Source organism: Schistocerca piceifrons, chromosome X (genome assembly GCF_021461385.2).
Source record: "Schistocerca piceifrons isolate TAMUIC-IGC-003096 chromosome X, iqSchPice1.1, whole genome shotgun sequence".
Taxonomy (NCBI): domain Eukaryota; kingdom Metazoa; phylum Arthropoda; class Insecta; order Orthoptera; family Acrididae; genus Schistocerca; species Schistocerca piceifrons.
The window spans coordinates 971,777,289-971,797,856 of record NC_060149.1 but is presented as its reverse complement, the minus strand read 5'-3'; the positions used below and the strand labels follow the sequence as shown (position 1 = coordinate 971,797,856).

At 39.9% G+C, this 20,568-nt stretch overlaps 1 pseudogene; it reads left to right on the top strand.

Annotated features, from left to right (window-relative positions):
* LOC124722822 overlaps positions 1–20,568 on the top strand; it is a 45,126-nt pseudogene that overhangs the window by 13,356 nt on the left and 11,202 nt on the right.

Sequence of the window (20,568 nt, the reverse complement as noted above, 5' to 3'; positions counted from 1 at the left end):
TGTGGTGTCATACAGCATAAAATATCTTACAACTTGTTGAATCAGTGATGAGAAGTGTAGAACAGCCAGCAGGGGAAAGATGTTGGCAATGAGACAGCTTTTATGTAGAACAGCAGTACAGTGTTTCACAGTGCATAATGCTTCCGCAGATTGAGAACAAAATGTGTGGTTTGCTTTCATCCATTTTCACAAACATAGCCTTGAAAAATAATGTTGACATTACTGTGCATTCACTCTGAGGCATATTGCACTCTGAGAATGTTCATCGAATTCAGTTACTTTGTATTATATTTCAGTAACAGTAACATAATAGCAAATTGGACTGTATGAGTTTTTATGGATTATTTTTCCAGAGACACCCTACCATTTCTTCAGATTTATATAATTTGGGTATAAATCCTTTCCAGCATATACGCTGTACACAAAATGTTGAACATAAAATGTAGCTATCTGCTGATTTAACATCTTGCTGAGTATACTAGTACAATGTTTTGTTGTAACAAATAGTTCAATGTATTTTACACACTTATAAACTTATTTATACATTTATAGTAATTTATACCATTACATTAATGTTGTACCTTAATGTTCTGGAAGACGATATTATAAGGAGCCTCATACTTTTCCTGGATGATAGAGTTGTCTATAATGAATTATTGCCTGAAAAAAATCTGCACAAATTTGAGTCAGATCATAACATTTCAAATTGGTCCAAAGATAGGCAACTGAGTTTAAGTTTTCAGAAATGTAAATTGGAGCACATCACAAAACAAATAAAAGACAGTATTGTATGACTACATTATCAAATAATCACAGTTTTAATTGGTCAACTCATACAAATATCTGGATGAAATGAAATGGTGACATAGACTCACTTGTAGGCAAAGCAGAATGCAGACTTCAATTCATTGGTAAGATACTGGAAAATGTAATCAGTCTATAGAGGACATTGCTTACAAAATACTTGTGTGGCCCATTCTAGAATATTGCTTAAGTATGACCCATAACAAATAAGGCTAATGGCAGACATTGAATGTATACAAAATAGTGTAGCATGATTGATCATAGATTTATTTGATGCATGGAAGAGCATCAAGAAGCTACTACAAATTGGAAATGCAGACAAGTGAAGATAGACGCCAAATATATGACAAAACCCAACTTATGAAATTTCAGGAACCTGAATTAAGTGAGGTATTTAGGGATTATACAATAACCGCATATGTATCACTCCTATAGGGACCATGAAGGCAAGATTAATTACAGCATGCACAGAACCATTTAAAGAATCATTCTTCCCACACTCCACATGAGCATTGAATGGGGAAAAACCATAATGTGTGGTTCAACAATGTACTTTGTCGTACAACCAACAGTGGTTTATACAGTGTGCATGGAGACATGGAATCAGTTGACAGTAGCTGGGTAATGGTTCATATTGATTCCCATTTCCCTGTTGCAGTAGGTGATCTCATGCCTCTAATTAATTTTTCATTGCTATCTTAACTTGCATTCTTCAATTCAGTTTATTAACCCTTCTTATCTCTTTGTATTAGGGCAAATGTACAGTTAACTTTTAAGGAATTTGTATTTTCAATTTATCAACTGGAGGTTTGTTTCATATGCAGCAGCAATGTTACAAATTATTTGTTTCAGTTTCTTTAGAATAATTTGCTGTTTCACAGGTGCCTTGAAGAAAATAAAAGATCTCGAAAGTGTCTTAATGACAACCGATGGCCTCATGTTGACAAGACAGCTGGTTGCCTTGCAGAGGGCAGGGCTTGACAGTCTGAACATCAGCTTAGACACCCCGCAGTCCCAACGCTACAACCAGATCACGAGGAGGAAAGGCTGGGAGCGTGTCATGGCTGGCATAGATCTAGCCTTGCAACTTGAATACGACCCTGTGAAGGTATTACTAGTGCAGCTGTCATCGCATGCAGACTTTCATAAGCAAAAGATATAAATCTGTTGTTAAGAATATCAATACAAGAATCACCATTTTAAAGCAGTACGCCCTCACCCTCGCCCCCATCACTGCTCCCACCCTCACCCCAGTCTCCACACTGCAGCTGTAAGTGAAGGAAGGTATATTAAGACAGAAGAAGTAAATTTTAGCTGACGATGCTAACAGTTTCATAGTTTATACAACATAAAAAAGTATGCCTTGCAAGTTTACCAATTAAATATCTTATATTTTCCTCCCAAGAGAGTCTTATGAGACTCAAGATCTTTACAGTTTCTCTTTTTTTCTTTTGTGTCTTTAGTTTAAAATAAGTTTCCTCTATTGTGGTGTTGTTTTGAAAAAATACTCGATTGTTTGGAAAAATTATTCTTAATTCTGTAGTCACATTTTTGTTGTGTCTAAGTACTACTGGTTTCAGTAGCAAGTACCAGCATCAGTTCATCTTATTATCAAAAATTTCTTTGCAGAATAAAAGCTGACCACTGTGGCCAAGCGGTTCTAGGCACTTCAGTCCGGAACCATGCTGCTGCTACGGTAGATAAGACACCTACTGGGGTAAGTGACTTGATGACTGCACACAAGAAGTTGTCATTTATTCCATATGTAGCTACCATGCAGACTCATATTTTGTATTAGTTTGTCCTTACTCTTCCAAAAGGTTAAACCTTGTCTCTGCAGCCACAGCTTTCTCTCTTCAGCAGTTGTCTTCATCTCCATGTGTGAAGAAAATCCCATTCATTGATCATATTGTTTAAGTAGGATGTTCTCAGTCATCCCCTTGTTTTCTTACCTACGATCTTGCCTTCAGAAATGTTGCTCATTGCCTGTTCTTGTGTCAGTCCTACCTCCACCTCCTTTCTTGTCTGTAGCCATAACTTTTGTCTTCTTTGTATTCATTTTTAGCTTTAGTTTTACCACTTCTTGATTTAAGGCCTGAAACATTTTATTTAGTTCCTACTCTGATTTACTATTGCGATGTTGTCAATCTGCAGTGCATATGCATGCAATTAAGTTTCCATATCGACATCATGCTCCAAAAACCACCTAACTGTGTGCGGCAGGGGGTACGTCTCATGCCACCAACTGATCCCCTCTGCCTTGTTCCACTTCTGTATTATCTCTAACTTCTCAAATTTTCTTTTCGTGATCATTTCGTGAATTGTATATGAGAGAAACTATTATGTTGTCAGACTCTTCTCGGAAACTACTCTCTCGAAATTTGGGTAGTAAATCTTTCCGTGATGGACAACTGCTCTCTTATGGCATCTACCACTGGAGTTGCTGAGCATCTCTGTAATGATCTCACAGTGACTAAATGATCCTGTGACAAAACACTCCAGACTTCGTTGGATCTTCTTTCTCTCTTCTGTCAGTCCTACTGGGTAAGGACACAGGGGTAATTTACATTCACTTAAGATTCTTCCTGTGAATCTTAGTCTGGCATCTGCTTTTCTATTGCTGTTTTATGTGGTCATTCCACTTTAAGGTTGCTCTGGATAGTTACTTCTAGATATTTTATGGTAGATTCTGTTTCCAGCAATTTGTCATTAATAGTGTAGTTGTACAGTATTGTATTTCTTTTCCTGTGTGTGTGTGTGTGTGTGTGTGTGTGTGTGTGTGTGTGTGTGTGTGTGTGATATGTTACATTTATTTATGTGCAGGGTCAACTGCCAGAGCCTGCATCATTCACCAATCCTCTGCAGGTCATTGTGCAAATTGATACTGTCTTCTGTTGTTGCTACTTTCTGATGGACAAGTGTAGTATCTGTGAACAATATTAAGGAGCCTCTGACAATTTCTACTGGATCATTTATATACATTGTAAATGTAATGGTCTTATCACATTTCCTTGGAGTATTCCAGAAATTACCGTTTGATTCTTGTCATCTTCTCTTTGTTGTTGTTATTACTTCCTTGATGAACATATTATGGAAGTAAGGTGATAGAAGGCACCCGTCTCTCACTGCCCTTCTGGTTTTCCTTCTTTCATATCCAGTTCAGCACTCTGACTTTTGTATACACTCAAAATTAATCATCTGTCCTTCCACTTTGGACATTACTTTAAGGAATGATGATATAATGGTAATCTGTTTATTAAACAATATTTTAACGAAACACTATGCTTTCTGATCATATAGTGGCTTGATGATGGAATTTGATACTGAAAGTAGTAATCATTAGACAAAATAAAAGTGAAGCTATAATAAAAGAAAGTAATATTTTGGATCATGTCAGTTGTTGTTCCAAACAACAGCACGTCAGGAATAGGTTCAAATGGCTCTGAGCACTATGCGACTTAACTTCTGAGGTCATCAGTCGCCTAGAACTTAGAACTAATTAAACCTAACTAACCTAAGGACATCACACACATCCATGCCGGAGGCAGAATTTGAACCTGTGAACGTAGCGGTCACTCGGTTCCAGACTGTAGCACCTAGAACCGCACGGCCACTCCGGCTGTCCAGGAATAGGTACTAAAATTATTTGTCCATTGATGACCTCACAGCTTAGAACACTAAAACACAAATGTTAATTGTTTGTTATGTGCCCTGATAGAGTTTACAACTGTTTACAGTTCACGATTGGTTTTTGGAGATTGGGCGTTACTCACATAATGTATTTAGTGCACAGTGTAGAAAAAGGCAGTTTCCAGAAAAGTAAACAAGTGTAAAGAGGCAAAAGTTTCACGACAGGATGTTGTGTCACCATACTTGGAAGACAATTATAGCCAAAGACAGAAATTTAAAAGAAACTGGCTCATTTGAGCTGCGGAGACCTAGGCGAGGATTCTCAGTAGATAATTGTTAGCACAGTAGAATTTACAAAGAGACAATGTCAGTTCGTGTGAGGGAATGTTGATTGGTAAGTACCTATCAGCTTTCTCATAAAACTCACAATTTGAAGAATACACATCAAGGAAAAGGTAGAAGTCCAACAGTGTCAAATCTAGACAATAATATCGATCATCCAACAATTTTGCAAAATCCCTAGTTGTACTTACTTTACTTACTTACTTACTTACTTACTTACTAACCTACTCAGATTTGGTGTGTACCATACAAGGAACTGGTTTCCACTAGTTCACTCGATCAGCTGCCAAGTTCTCACCTTCCTCCAAGTCCATTCATTGCAAAAGTTCCAGGTGTTAGAAGGACTTCCTGTACATCTGTATCTGTCCATTGATTTCCACAACAGTGTTGATTTTGGGATTCTTCCACCTTACATGCGTAGAACATAACCTGCAATCTTCAGTCTTCTTTCAACAATAATTTTGTGCAGGCTGTCTAGACGTTGTATTCTCAGCACTTCATCGTTTGTAACTTGGTTGGGTTAACATCTTCAGAATTCATCTGTAGCATTGTTGGTGAAAAATATGGAGACTGTGTGCTGATTTTACTGACATTTCCCAAGTCTCACACATATAAACGATAAAGGAGTACAGTGAAAGCTTTGTTGACATATTACAGACCTAATTGCCATATGGACTGATTTTCCAGTTCTGCTGGTGATTTCTGCATCTGTGACCTCATTATTACATATAAAGCTACCGAGATATGGAAATCTGTCAACATCTTGTAGTATCTTCTATTGCACTGTAATCGGGGAAGAGATGAGTAATTACCACTTACTTTGCACATTCTGTTTGCCTTATCTCTATTAATTTTCAGCCCTACACAATAGGGCATTTAATGAGAAAGCAGATAAAAATTAACTTGATGCCTTCCAAGGAGACGGTCTCTACTAAGTCTCTACTCCTTCAAGTCTGACTATGTAAGAGTAGACCAGACATGGTTTAAATTCAGAGAAATAGTATCGACATCAATTAAGAGATATATACCAAATAAATTGAAAGGATACAAAATAAATTAAAAGGATGGTGCACAAAATATGTCAAAACTCAGCTGCAGAAGCAATGAAAAAAAGCATGTAAAAGTTTAAAAGAATGCAAAATCTCCAAGATTAGCGATGTTTTACTGAAGCTCGAAACTTAGGGTGGGTTTCAGTGCAAGATGTGTTTAATAGTTCCCATAGTGAAACTTCGTTTTGAAATCTGGAAGAAAATCCAAAGAGGTTCTGGTTGCATGTGTAGTACACCAATGGCAAGACGCAACCGATACCTTCACTGCGCAATAGCTGTGGTAATGTTACTGATGACAGTGCTACTAAAGCAGGGTTACTAAACACGGATTTCTGAAATTTCTTCACCAAAGACAACAAAGTAAATATTGCAGTATTCAAATCAAGAACAACTGCAACTGTGAGTAACTTAGTAGTAGCTCTCCTCAGTGTCATAAAGCAGTCATTAAAGCAAAAGCATTTTGCTGGAGCAGGTTCTTAAAATTTCAATCATCAACTTTCTCCTCCGAATGTGAAAACATTTTGTTAGAGCCCTCTTATATAGAGAGAAATGATCTTGTAATAAAATAAGAGAAATCAGAGCTTGTACGGAAATATTGAAGTGTTTGGTTTTCCTCAAATGCTGTAGGGGAGTGGAATGGTAGATAAATAGGTTGAGGGTGGTTTTCTGAACCCTCTGCCAGCATTTAATTGTGAATTACAGACTAGTCATGCAGATATAGATAATGTAGATAGGCTTTCAATATTGCGCACTGATTCTCTAATGTTATACATTGCTCAAATACTTTTGTGGTGCTTTGGAGTGACCCCTTTAAAATAACACTTTACCATTCTTCTTAATATGTATTTTGGTAACCAGGTTGATAAGAAGTTACAACAATACTCTCTTATTACTCCCCAGTTTTGGGTTTTATTAATGAACAAAATCGACACAGTGTTCCGTATCAATTACTGGCTGAAGTTTCCTGCTGATGGAACCAATATGATTTTCTGTGTTTCTGAGCATACAGGTTGTGTACGCTGTTTGGAGTCTGGTGTATGCTGAATCAAATGTTTTTATTGTTGTGATCTTCCATCTGAAGATTGGTTTCATGGAGTTGCCCATGCTAGCCTATCCTGTGTGACCCTCTTCACCTCCGCATAACTACTGCAGCGTACAGTAACTTGAACTTGCTTACTGCAGTCAGTTTTTGGTCTCCTACAGTTGTTACCCCTATTATATTCACAGATGACCACATATTGTGGAAATTGCATACTGTAATGTAGGATGCAATAATAACGTATGGAAGGTTTCTGTTGAAAATTACAAATTATTTAGGAATAAAGGAGATGGCTCACCAAAAGGCAGAAGCACTGTCTCATCGATAGGCACACGAACAAAAGGTATGTAGAATGAGATTTTCACTGTGCAGTGGAGTGTGCAGTGATATGAAACTTCCTGGCAGATAAACACCGTGTGCTGGACCAAGAGTCGAACTTGGGACCTTTGCCGTTCGTGGGCAAGTGCTCTACCATCTGAGCTATCCATGCACGACTCACGACCCATCCTCACAGCTTTACTTCCACCAGTACCTCGCCTTCTACCTTCCAAACAAAGGTACGTTGCTTGGCGAGCTTCCAGAATGCACTTTCTTTTTCTAGCTGTAGGGAAAACATGCGCGCGCGCGCACGCGTGCCCGCACACTCACACACACACACACACACACACACACACATTCTCACATGCGCATGCATGTCTCCTTATGCTGTGGTCGCTCAACTGCCAGCTCTTTACTGGCCCACGGTGAGTGTTCTGGAGTGAGGTGGGGCTTTAGAGTGGGGTAGGATGGGGTGGGTTGAGGCAATGTGAGAGATGGAGAGAGATGGGAGGGGTTTGGAGGGAAGCATTTAGTGGCTCGCGGGAGAGTGGGGAGCCATCTGTGGGCTAGCTAGGGGTGCAGGTAGAGGGGTCAGGCGACAGACAGCTGGGCACTCATAGACTAGGGTGTGACGTGAGATAACAGCACACAACTAGCTGATTTGGGGGAGGGAGAGGGGGGGGAGTGGCGTGTGTGTGTGTGTGGGGGGGGGAGGCAGGGGGGCTGGGAGTTAACTTGGATTTAGGCCAGGAAGCAAAGGATGTGCTGTATGGCTACGAAAGTTGAGTATTCTTAAATAAGATCAGCTGGTGCCAATGTATTGGAAAGTAACTGGCACACAAAGTGCAATTGTGGCTCCTTTTTCTTTGTGAAAGAAGAAAAGAGAGAGAAATCGTCTCATTAGCGAAACAATGGCAAGAGACTACTATTTCTTGTTACTTACACTGCTGCTTTCTTTGATAATGATCAACAAGAACCAAATAATAGACTGTGTATGAGAGAAAATGTTCTGAACGAGAGTTTGTTTCATTTGTATAACATTTTATTCCATCATAGATGCTGCACTTACAGTTTCATATATGCATTGCAGCAGCAGACACAATAAAAGTAGCAATCAGCAGTGCTTAGTTTGTTGAATGGGTGAAAAATATGCCACTGTCCCAGTTCCACATATCCCCAAAATTTGATTCTGCCAAATTCTGTACTCTCTGAAATCGAATGTTTAATCCAAAGATGAAAGTGAACAAGTTTGATGCAGTATTGCTAATATTGTTTATTACTCATCTTGCTGAATGAAATGCATACCGTGTCCTTTCTGAAAGGTTTGCAGAAGTAATGCACATACACACATACACACACACACACACACACACACACACACACACACACACACACACACACACTCACACACACACATGCGCGCAAATGCAAATCACACATACATGACCACTGTCTCTGGCTGCTAGGGCCAGACTGGGAGCAATTGCGCATCATGGGAGAAACAACGGTCATATGTGTGTGTGTGTGTGTGTGTGTGTGTGTGTGTGTGTGTGTGTGTGTGTGTGTGTTTTGTCCACTTTGGAAGAAGACTTTCTGATCGAAAGCTTACGTGTTTAGTAGTCTTTTTGTTGTACTTGTCTGTGACCTAATATCTCCTGTATACTGTGAATAACAATGTATCTTTTTTATAATATGGTCATTATTCCAGCCTAGATTTTCTATTGTTTGTTTCCTTTTAAGACCTTATAAAGACAGTTACTGACAATTTCTTTTTTCTTATTGGAGAAAAGTAACACCATATGGGGGACAGAATTAGATTGTAAATGAATATGGAATAGAGTATTTTTATTCTCCCTGTATGCAGTGTCACACTTCATTTCTGGCAGCACCACCTTCTCAACACATGACTGTCCCCCACCACCTCACCATAGTCTTCAAGTTATATCCTATAGCACTTCTGTGTGGACAAATAGATGAAGGATGTAGTTTAAAACAGTATAACTAAACTTAACAGTCAAACTGCCCTTTTATAGAGACTGCCATCATTATTTAAACATACTAAACAATATCAAATAAGTCAAAAGAAATTTTTTTTCAAAAGAGCAGAAAATTGTAGTGAAATTCATGAAAGGATTGTTTTAAATTGTTATATCTTAAATCAATAAGTATGTCAGCATTTCCCAGGATTTTCTGGCTTAATTAAGACTAGGTCATGCCACCACAGTGGTCAGACAGTGGACTTGCCTTCGAGAGGACAACGGACCCGAGTCCCATCGGGCCACCAAAATTTGGGTTTTCCTCGATTTCCCTAAATGATTTAAGACAAATTCTGGGATGGTTCCTTTAAAAAAGATGACATTCGGCTGAGAAAGCTAATTTCTGTGGCAGGTCTGATGACACAGTGCTGGTGGAAGCACGAGTATTTCAGAGCACACCATCCATTGCACATTGTTAAACATAGGGCTCTGCTGCAGACAACCCCTGTATGTTCCCATGTTGACAACACTGTTGAATTACAATTTCTGTGGCTCAGGAGCATTGAGATTGGGCAGTGAATCAATAGAAATGTGTCATCTGGTTGAATCATTCATGTTTCGCATTACACCTGCTTGGCGGTTTTGTGCACATACACTGTCAACAGAGTGAATTGGTGCTTGAAAGGTGCACTTTGCTACAGACGTAGGCCAGTGGGAGCAATATTATGCTATGGAGGACATTCACCTGGTCTTCTGTGGGTCCTGTGGTAGTAACTGAAGGCTCCATAACAGCTTTGTTCTGTGTGAACATTATTGTGCACTGTCCGCACCCTGTCCCTAATGAAGGCGACATGTTTCAACAATATGACTTTCAGTGTCACGAGGCCAGAATCAAATTCACCCCTTCTGATTCTGATGGAATACATCTGCGATGCTATCAGATACCAGTTCTGCACCCAGAAACCACTGATCTCCAATTTATGGGAATTACATGACCTGTGCTTAGACATGCGGTGCTGCATAATGCTGGGAACATACCTCACATAATGCTGGGAACATACCTGAAATTTGTTGAACTTGTCCCACACAAAATCACTGCTGTATTGTGTTCCAACAGTGGACAAACACATTATCAAACAGGAGGTCATAGTGTTTTGTCTCATCAGTTTATATATTCAATGCTTGAATGAAAGGTGTGCTCTTTTCCTTTTTTCTGCCATTGCATGTATGTGTAAAGCAGGATGTTCTACCATTTGGGCTTGTTTATATGAAGGCTGTCAGCGTTAACCACCTGCACAGATACTAAATGCTCCTTCTGTGAAGACCTTTTATCTTGAGAACACTTTTAACTTTGTTTCACAAATGGCAGCACAGTTTCAAGAAAGCTTCTTAATTGAATGTAATAGTTAAAATAATACCTTCAGCAAAAGATGTGTGCCTTGGAGTGGGGAAAAAGATTGGAGATGTATGCAGTTTAATTTTTGTAAATTGTTAAGAAGGTTAACAGCTTGGCATGCTAAGATAAATTCAGACATTCTCTAAAAAAAGAGAAAAAGATTAATTTAACAGAATCAGTGAGGTATACAAATATAACAACAGACTTGTAGAACCATTATTTTGTAGGTTAGATTAGATTAGATTCAGCTTTTGTTCCAAGACCCAAAACATGAGATGATTCTCATGGGTGAGTAACATGCCAGAAAGTATAACATAAAAAATATAAAACATTTGAATACCCTGATCATTTGTCAGGAGATTGTCAAACTAGGTGAATACAATACAAACTGGAACAGCTTTTTTTTTCAGAATTGATACGCCGTCAGACTGAAATATTGTTATGCACTATTAATAAATTTATCAAACAAAAATACATAATCTTGACTGTTATGACAAAGTGCTCTCAGAACTGAAATCTAACAGACATTCTTATTTAAGCTGGCCTAACAGACACTGTTAAGATATTCATCTATAGAGTCTTTCAAACTCTGTTTAAACCATGCTTTATCTGATACCAAGTTTTTAATGGTGTCTTTCTTCCACAGATAAATTGTGTTGTAATGCGAGGTTTTAATGAAGATGAAGTGTGCAGTTTTGTGTAGTTAACAAAAGAGAGTAATGTTGACGTAAGATTTATCGAGTACATGCCTTTCAGCGGCAACAAATGGAATGATGGGAAGATGGTCTCATTTAGTGAAATGCTCCAAATAATTAGAAAGCAGTGGCCTAATTTCGATCCTCTTCCCAATGGGCCCAATGATACCTCAAAGGTACGTGCAGTATTACATATGAACATACATTGAAAATAATTTAATGTTTATGACTTACTACCAATCACAAGAATACTTCACATCTGCTGGTGGTATGAGAGATGAACTGGTTTAGTTATATATTTCTCATATCATTCAGTAAGTCTGTCCTGGCCTGGGTTTCTCTGTAGCTTTTCTGCAACTCTCCCCATTTCCTAAACCTTGACAAACCTTTTCTTTCTTCCCTTTTCCTTCCCCTTCATTGTTTCTGCCAGAAGAAGAAGCCACTGGCTCCGAAAGCTTGCACAGTTCCGTAACTTTAAGGGGAGTTAGAAGGGTAAAACATTCTTTTTCACTTTTTCGGGTTTTTATCTGATTATAAAATTTGCAATTTTCCAAATAAAATGAGATGTATATTACTTATAAACTTGCGTGGGAAGTATTTTATTTTATTTTCTAAAATATAATCTACACCAGTTGAAAATGTTAAAATTTTTACATGCATTATTTCAAGACCTAATAAAATCGGTAATTTTTTATATACAGGGTAGTCCATTGATCATGACCGGGCCAAATATCTCACAAAATAAGTGTCAAACGAAAAAACTACAAAGAACGAAATTTGTCTAGCTGGAAGGGAGAAACCAGCTGGCGCAATGGTTGGCCTGCTATAAGGCACTGCCATAGCTCAAACTGATATCAACTGTGTTTTTTAAAATAGGAACCCCATTTTTTATTACATATTCGTGTAATACGTAAAGAAATAGGAATGTTTTAGTTGGACCACTTTTTTCGCTTTGTGATAGATGGCGCTGTAATAGTCACAAACATATGGCTCATAATTTTAGACGAACAGTTGGTAACAGGTAGGTTTTTTAAATTAAAATACAGAATGTAGGTACATTTGAACATTTTATTTCGGTTGTTCCAATGTGATACATGTACCTTTGTGAACTTATCATTTCTAAGAACGCATGCTGTTACGGCGTGATTACCTGTGAATACTACATTAATGCAATAAATGCTCAAAATGATGTCTGTCAACCTCAGTGCCTTTGGCAATACGTGTAACAACATTCCTCTCAACAGCGAGTAGTTCGCCTTCCGTAATGTTCACACATGCATTGACAATGCACTGACGCATGTTGTCAGGCATTGTCGGTGGATCACGATAGCAAATATCCTTCAACTTTCCCCACAGAAAGAAATCCGGGGACGTCAGATCCGGTGAACGTGCGGGCCATGGTATGGTGCTTTGACGACCAATCCACCTGTCATGAAATATGCTATTCAATACTGCTTCAACCGCACACAAACTATGTGCTGGACATCCATCATTTTGGAGGTACATCGCCATTCTGTCATGCAGTGAAACATCTAGTAGTAACATTGGTAGAACATTACGCAGGAAATCAGCATACATTGCACCATATAAATTTCCATCGATAAAATGGGGGCCAATTATCCTTCCTCCCTTAATGCCACACCATACATTAACCTGCCAAGGTCGCTGCTGTTCCACTTGTCACTGCCATCGTAGATTTTCCGTTGCCCAATAGTGAATATTATGGCGGTTTAGGTTACCGCTGTTGGTGAATGATGCTTCATTGCTAAATAGAACGCATGCAAAAAATCTTTCATCGTCCCGTAATTTCTCTTATGCCCAGTGGCAGAACTGTACATGACATCCAAAGTCATCGCCATGCAATTCCTGGTGCATAGAAATATGGTACGGGTGCAATCGATGTTGATGTAGCATTCTCAACACCGACGTTTTTGAGATTCCCAATTCTCGCGCAATTTGTCTGCTACTGATGTGTGGATAAGCTGCCCCAGCAGCTAAAACACCTACTAGGGCATCATCATTTGTTGCAGGTCGTGGTTGATGTTTCACATGTGGCTGGACACTTCCTGTTTCCTTAAATAATGTAACTATCCAGCAAATGGTCCGGACACTTCGATGATGTCGTCCAGGATACCGAGCAGCATACATAGCACACGCCCCTTGGGCATTTTGATCACAATAGCCATACATCAACACGATATCAACCTTTTCCGCAATTGGTAAACGGTACATTTTAACACGGGTAATGTATCATGAAGCAAATACCGTCCGCACTGGCGGAATGTTGTGTGATACCACATACTTATATGTTTGTGACTATTACAGCAGCTGGCCAGAGTGGCCGAGCGATGCTAGGTGCTACAGTCTGGAAACGCGCGACCGCTACGGTCGCAGGTTCGAATCCTGCCTCGGGCATGGATGTGTGTGATGTCCTTAGGTTAGTTAGGTTTAAGTAGTTCTAAGTTCTAGGGGACTGATGACCTCAGAAGTTAAGTCCCATAGTGCTCAGAGCCATTTGAACCATTTTTGACTATTACAGCCCCATCTATCACAAAGCGAAAAAAGTGGTCCAGCTAAAACATTCATATTTCTTTACGTACTACATGAATATCTAATAAAAAATGGGGGTTCCTATTTTTAAAAAATGCAGTTGATATGAGTTTGACCTATGGCAGCGGTATCTAGCAGACCAACCATAGCGCTATCTGGTTTCTCCCTTCAAGCTAGACGAATTTCGTTCTTTGTAGTTTTTTCATTTGATGCTTATTTCGTGAGATATTTGGCCCGGTCACTATCAATGGACCACCCTGTAGAAAGCTGTGGATTGCTGTGTTATAAAGGTTAAATTATGTGTTTGTATTGGTAGCACAGTCAAAAATAGTATCGTATCTTTTCATAGTATAAACATGCTTTGTATATCAAAGTGCTAACGTTCTTCCGAGGAAAAGTGACGAATAGACTGGTAAATCTCTCAAAAAGTATGACTCCAAAATGAAGTGTTTTTAAGAAATGTGGGTTTCATGGTAATAAAATTTTGAATAAAGAGAAACATTGTGTTCAGCATGTGGTGTGTGAAGTTACAGACAATGAAATACTGGCAAACTCATGAGTATCTAGAGAAACACCCATTAGTGCTTCGAAGATTAAAATAAAACATAGTGATAACACAGTTATCTCAAAACAAAACTCATGTAAACGGTAGGTTAGGTTATATTCTGCTACATTTACACATCCTAACAGGGGTGTTATGTGAATGTGTGTGCTGTATGTATGTGGAGGGCCAGTTAGTTTACATGAAGACATTGAGGTATCAAATGGACTAGCCAGGAAACTTATCATGAATTCTGCCAGTTGTAAATATACTCATTCATTTTGGAGTTCTGATAAGTGTAAAGATAATTATTTTAAAATAAATATTAGGTGGTTTTATGGATTGAGAGCTATTGGCAAAGGACACACTGCAGCAGAAACAATGTGTGTCGTGATGTATATGCCACGCCCACTTTGTAAAATGGACAAGTATGCAGGATTTATTGGAGCTGCTGTGAGATCTGCTGCATGTGAGTCAATTAAGGGTGCTGCAAATGAAGCTGCTGAAATAAACGATGGTATGATTGACATATCAGTAGCTTTTGGGGCACTTGGTAGAAGTGCAGCTGCAGTTCTAAGAATTCTGTTGCTACAGTGACCAGTGTGGATACTGGAAAGCTAATAGATTTCCAGACTTTAACCAAACATTGTTATAAGTATAAATCAGGGAATGAAGAAGGGCATATTTGTGACAGAAATTATGAAGGACAACTAGTCGTACGGAGGCCCGTGCAGCTGTTGAAATTTATAATCGATCTGTAAACTAAAGGGGAGTGTGTTACACTAAGTTCTTAAGTTATGCAGACTCAAATGCATATAACAGTGTAGTAGCCACTCAGCCTTATGGTGAGAAGCTTGTCACAGAAATGGAATGTGTTGGTCATGCCCAGAAGAGGATGGGTACCAGATTGAGGAAGTTGAAACAAAGTTTGAGAGACAAGACACTTTCAGGTGGTAAGACCATATGAAGCAGGCTGACAGACAACATGATTGATGAACTACAACAGTATTATGAGATTGCCATTAGAAATAATACTGAGGATTTGTTGAAAATGAAGCAGGCAGTATGGGCTACCTTCTTCCAGAGACTGTCAGCTGATAATAAACCAGTACACCATCTTTGCCCTCCTAGATCTGGTTCATGGTGCAATTACCGCAATGCCCAGTACTCAAACAGGTCATACAGCCATAAACATTCTATCCCAGCAGCAGTTGTGGATATCATAAAACCTGTTTACAGAGACCTGCCAATCCTGAATTATTGAAGAAGTGTCTGCATTGTCAGACTCAAAATCCCAATGAGTCGTTCAATAATCTTATAGTGTCAGTGTCATCGTAACTGCCGTCTGCGTCACATCTGCTGTGCAGCGAGCTACGCTAATTTAAGTATTAACTCTATTTTTCTTACTTGTCACTTCTTCTTCCGTGCGTTTTTGCTTTTAGGAAGCTTTAATTGTCGAGTGCTAGTAATAGTGTTCCATAGATTTTGTGTTTGTTTTGAATACAGTCAGAGAGAGTCCGTTTAGTCAGCCATAGTGCCAGTAGTGCTAGTGTTTGTTTTGAATACAGTCCAGAGACAGGTAGTGCTATTTTCATTGTTTTCTACAGGAAGTGTCTAGTAACCACAGTTTAGTCAACTATCAGCCGCCTTTAGTGAATTAGCAGTCTAGTTATAAGTTGATTAACTCTCTACAGTAAATTGATTTCTTAGGATGGATAGGATGTGAGACTGCTGTGTACGGACACAGGAGGAGCTGGCCACTGTTCGCGAACAGCTGAACGTGTTGATGGCCGCGGTTAGCCGTCTTCAAGCAGTGGTGAGTCTGGTGCGTTGCATGGTACACCCCAGGTGTTACAAGCTTCACCCACTGACCCTGCTGTCGACACATCTTTGCGGGTACCAGGCGCGATTGGGCCACCCACTTCCCCAGGGGAGTGGCGGGTTCAGCGGCGTTTGCGGCGCACGAGGCGGAGGGTCAGTGTGGAGGCTGGCCGTGTGGCATCGCCCGTTCTGCCTGTGAGTGGACATGTGGCCACTCCTTCAGCAAGGTCCGAGCAGGCACATGGGGGGAGGGGTTTATTAGTTATTGGGAGCTCCAACGTTAGGCGGGTGATGGAGCCCCTTAGGGAAATAGTGAAAAGGTCGGGGAAGAAGGACAGTGTTCACTCTGTCTGCTAGCCGGGGGTCTCATCTGAGATGTGGAGGAGGCCGTGCCGGCAGTGATACAGAGCACTGGGTGCACCCGACTGCAAATTGTTGCTCATGTCGGCACCAATGACTCCTGCCGTCTGGGTTCAGAGGTCATCCTCAGTTCGTACAGGCAGTTAGCGGAGTTGTTGAAGGCGGAAAGCCTCGCGGGGTGGAATCTGAGCTAGCTATTTGTAGTATCATTCCCAGAACCGATAGTGGTGGTCCTCTGGTTTGGAGCCGAGTGGAAGGCTTGAACCAGGGACTCAGACGATTCTGCGGAGATCTGGGGTGCAAATTTCTCGACCTCCGCTATCGGGTGGCAAAATGTAGGGTCCCCCTGAATAGGTCACGCGTGCACTACATGCAGGAAGCGGCTACAAGGGTAGCAGAGTATATGTGGAGTGCACATGTGGGTTTTTAGGTTAGAGAATTTCCTCCCTAGGGCCGACAAGACACCTCCTGAGATGCGGCAAGGTAGGAGTAGACAAAATGCAACAGGGAATAACAATACTAATGTGCTAATAGTAAACTGCAGGAGCGTCTATAGAAAGGTCCCAGAACTGTTCTCATTAATAAGTGGTCACAATGCCCACATAGTACTAGGGACAGAAAGTTCGCTGAAACCAGATGTAAACAGTATGAAATTCTAAACTCAGATTGGAATGTATACCGGAGAGACAGGCTGGACAGTGAAGGGGGAGGCATGTTTAAAGTGATAAGAAGTGCAATAGTATCGAAGGAAATTGACGGAGATCCAAAATGTGAAATAATTTGGGTGAAGGTCACGGTTAAAGCAGGCTCAGACATGGTAATTGGATGTCTCTATAGGCCCCCTGGCTCAGCAGCTGTTGTGGCTGAGCACCTGAAGGATAATTTGGAAAATATTTTGAGTAGATTTTCCCAACATGTTATAGTTCTGGGTGGAAATTTTAATTTGCCGGATATAGACTGGGAGACTCAAACTTTCATAACGGGTGGCAGGGACAAAGAATCCAGTGAAATTTTTTAAGAGCTTTATCTGAAAACTACCTTGAGCAGTTAAACAGAGAACCGACTCGTGGCGATAACATATTAGACCTTCTAGTGACAAACAGACCCGAACTATTTGAAACAGTTAACGCAGAACAGGGAATCAGTGATCATAAAGCGGTTACTGCATCGATGATTTCAGCCGTAAATAGAAATATTAAAAAAGGTACGAAGATTTTTCTGGTTAGCAAAAGTGACAAAAATCAGATTTCAGAGTACCTGATGGCTCAACACAAAAGTTTTTTTTTAAGTACAGATGGTGTAGAGGATCAGTGGACAAAGTTCAAAACCATCGTACAATATGCGTTAGATGAGTATGTGCCAAGTAAGATCGTAAGAGATGGAAAGAAGCCAGCGTGGTACAACAACCGAGTTAGAAAACTGCTGCGGAAGCAAAGGGAACTTCACAGCAAACATAAACATAGCCAACACCTTGCAGACAAACAAAAATTACGCGAAGCGAAATGTAATGTGAGGAGGGCCATGCGAGAGGCGTTAAATGAATTCGAAAGTAAAGTTCTATGTACTGACTTGGCAGAAAATCCTAAGAAATTTTGCTCTTATGTCAAAGCGGTAGGTGGATCAAAACAAAATGTCCAGACACTCTGTGACCAAAAAGGTACTGAAACAGAGGATAATGGACTAAAGGCCGAAATACTAAATGTCTTTTTCCAAAGCTGTTTCACAGAGGAAGACTGCACTGTAGTTCCTTCTCTAGATTGTCGCACAGATGACAAAATGGTAGATATTGAAATAGATGACCGAGGGATAGATAAACAATTAAAATCACTCAAAAGAGGAAAGGCCGCTGGACCTGATGGGATACCAGTTCAATTTTACACAGAGTATGTGAAGGAACTTGCCCCCATTCTTGCAGCAGTGTACCGTAGGTCTCTACAAGAGCGTAGCGTTCCAAAGAATTGGAAAAGGGCACAGGTCATCCCTGTTTTCAAGAAGGGACGTCAAACAGATGTGCAGAACTATAGACCTATATCTCTAACGTCGATCAGTAGCAGAATTTTAGAACATGTATTATGTTCGAGTATTATGACTTTTCTGTAAACTGGAAATCTACTCTGTAGGAATCAGCATGGGTTTCGAAAAAGACGATCGTGTGAAACCCAGCTCGCGTTATTCGTCCACGAGACTCAGAGGGCCATAGACACGGGTTCCCACGTAGATGCTGTGTTTCTTGACTTCCACAAGGCGTTCGATACAGTTCCCCGCAATCATTTAATGAACAAAGTAAGAGCATATGGACTATCAGACCAATTATGTGATTGGATTGAAGAGTTGCTAGTTAACAGAACGCAGCATGTCATTCTCAATGGAGAGAAGTCTTCCGAAGTAAGAGTGATTTCAGGTGTGCTGCAGGGGAGTGTCGTAAGACCGTTGCTATTCACAATATACATAAATGACCTTGTGAATGACATCGGAACTTCACTGAGGCTTTTTGCGGATGATGCTGTGGTATATCGAGAGGTTGCAACAATGGAAAATTGTACTGATATGCAGGATGATCTGCAGCGAATTGATGCATGGTGCAGGGAATGGCAATTGAATCTCAATGTAGACAAGTGTAATGTGCTGCGAATACATAGAAAGAAAGATCCCATATCATTTAGCTACAATATAGCAGGTCAGCAATTGGAAGCAGTTAATTCCATAAATTATCTGGGAGTATGCATTAGGAGTGATTTAAAATGGAATGATCATATAAAGTTGATCGTCGGTAAATCAGATGTCAGACTGAGATTCATTGAAAGAATCCTAAGGAAATGCAATCCGAAAACAAAGGAATTAGGTTACAGTACACTTGTTCGCCCACTGTTTGAATACTGCTCAGTAGTGTGGGGTCCGTATCAGATAGGGTTGATAGAAGAGATAGAGAAGATCCAACAGAGAGCAGCATGCTTCGTTATAGGATCATTTAGTAATCATGAAAGCATTACGGAGATGTTAGATAAACTCCAGTGGAAGACTCTGCGGGAGAGACGCTCAGTAGCTCGGTACGGGCTTTTGTTGAAGTTTCGAGAACATACCTTCACCGAGGAGTCAAGCAGCATATTGCTCCCTCCTACGTATATCTCGCGAAGAGACCATGAGGATAAAATGAGAGAGATTAGAGCCCGCACAAAGGCATACCGACAATCCTTCTTTCCACGAACAATACGAGACTGGAATAGAAGGGAGAACCAATAGAGGTACTCAAGGTACCCTACACCGCCAGGTGGCTTGAGGAGTATGGATGTAGATGTAGATGTAGACCAAAAAATGATTTTCTTGTAATGAAGACACTAAAGTGGGGGTCAGTCATGCTGTTATTGCTTTTAATGATGGCAACATTGGTAGCGTGAAAGTGCTACAACATATGGGAATTAATTCTGGAGCAAACTGCATCAGAGAATTTGAATGGATGGACAAGGTTTGCACTGGTAAAGCAGAGTATGCAGCACAGTTGGCCACTACGGAGTCCAGAAAGAAGAAAACAAGAAAAAACTTAAAAAAGATCAAGAGGATGATATACAGTATGGTGCAGGGTGCTTCTGAGTGACTAAAAATAAAATGTTAAGCATATATTGAGTTACAGTCTATTAAAACTTTAAAAACTCTTCCTGAAAATTTACATTTTCTCTTGCACTTTTCCCTAAATCTCAGAAACTACTTCGAGTAGGGAATTCAAATTTTCAGGGAGTAATAACATACGTATCCTGAGTCTTCTGAACTAAAAGAAGAACATAATGTTATGTATAAATAAAATGATTTAGAATAACATACAAAAAAGTACACAAAATTTTAATTGTGTAATTAAAAAATTGTATTTCCAAAAGCAGTGGCTGAAATGCAATTATTGTAAGACTCAGAACATATAGTTTAATGTCCTGTAAAAGTTTCTTGTCAATGGCTACAGTTGTTCCTGAAATACGGGGAAGTTAAGTCACTAAATTTAACATTGTCAGGATAGGGTGTTCAAACTCCCCTTAATGCACGTTTTCTCCTTCCTCCACT